This window comes from Cebus imitator, unplaced genomic scaffold (genome assembly GCF_001604975.1).
Source record: "Cebus imitator isolate Cc_AM_T3 unplaced genomic scaffold, Cebus_imitator-1.0 Scaffold469, whole genome shotgun sequence".
In the NCBI taxonomy this organism is placed as follows: Eukaryota; Metazoa; Chordata; class Mammalia; order Primates; family Cebidae; genus Cebus; species Cebus imitator.
The window spans coordinates 224,427-226,071 of NW_016107784.1; positions in this window are offsets into that span (position 1 = coordinate 224,427).

The following is a 1,645-nucleotide window of genomic DNA, read 5'->3' on the forward strand; positions in this document are numbered from 1 at the left end:
CAGGCTGGAGTGCAGTGGCGCAATCTTTGCTCACTGCAACGTCTACCTCCCAGGTTCAAGCAGTTCTCCTGCCTCAGCCTCCCAAGTTACCTGGACTATGGGCACGCACCACCACGCCCAGCTAACGTTTGTATTTTTAGTAGAAACGGGGTTTCACCTTGTTGGCCAGGTCTCTTGACCTCGTGATCCACCAACCTTGGCCTCCCAAAGTGCTGGGATTACAGGTGTGAGCCACCGCGCCCAGCCAAGAGACCCCATTTCTAAAATATATATATAAATAAATACATATATACATATTCCAATATTATTTGTATAACATTTACATATTTGTGAAATAATGTTTTATACTGTTTATGGATACAAAGATATGTAGTAAAATTTTAAAGAAATAAACAGGAGGCCGGGCAAGGTGGCTCACGCCAGTAATCCAAGGACTTTGGAGGCCAAGGCAGGCGGATCACCTGAGGTCGGGAGTTCAAGACCAGCCTGACCAACATGATGAAACTCTGTCTTTAAAAAAATTAAAAGAAAAAAAGAAATAAACAGGAAAGATATGCAATTAATTCAGATTTGTAGTTTCTTTGGAAGGATGAGAAAAAAAGAGAAGGGGATTATGGGGTTATGGAGGGGTCTTCACATATATTTATAATATAGTAAAATTATATTCTATGTTTTATTATTTTTTTAATTTTATGTATTTGTTTGTTTGTTTGAAGACAGGGTCTCACTTTGTTGCCCAGGCTGGAGTGCAATGGCGCGATCTAGGCTCACCACCACCTCCGCCTCCTGGGTTCAAGCAATTCTCCTGCCTCAGCCTCCCGAGTAGCTAGGACTACAGGCATGTGCCACTATGCCCAGCTAATTTTTGTATTTTTAGTAGAGACAGAGTTTCACCATGTTGACCAGGATGGTCTCGATCTCTTGACCTCGTGATCCCCCAACCTCGGCCTCCCAAAATTCTGGGATTATAGGTGTGAGCCACTTCAGCTGGCCTCAAATTTTTTTTTTTTTGAGACAATCTTGCTCTGTTGCCAGGCTGGAGGCACAATCTTGGTTCACGGCAACTCCTGCCTCCTGGGTACAAGTGATTCCCCGGCTTAGCCTCTTGAGTACCTGTGACCACAGATACGTGCCACCATGCCCGGCTAATTTTTTGTATCTTTTTAGTAGAGACAGGGTTTCACCATGTTGCTCAGGCTGGTCTTGAACTCCTGACCTCAGGTGATCTGCCCGCCTTGGCCTCTAAAGTGCTTGGATTACAGGCGTGAGTCACCACGCCCTGCCAGGTCAGGCTAGTCTTGATCTCCTGACCTTGTAAACCCCACCCCCCCGCCCCGGCCACCTAAAGTGCTGGCTTTACAGGTGTGAGCCACTGCACCTGGCCCTCAGAATTAAATAAATAAAAAGTAATAAAATACAGCCGGGTGCAGTGGCTCATGCCTGTAATCCCAGCACTTTAGGAGGCCAAGATGGGCGGATCACCTGAGGTCAAGAGTTTGAGATCAGCCTGACCAACATGGAGAAACCTTGTCTCTACTAAAAATACAAAATTAGCAGGGCGGTGGTGGTGCATGCCTGTAATCCCAACTACTAGGGAGGCTGAGACAGGAAAATCACGTGAACCCAGGAAGTAGAGGTTGCAGTT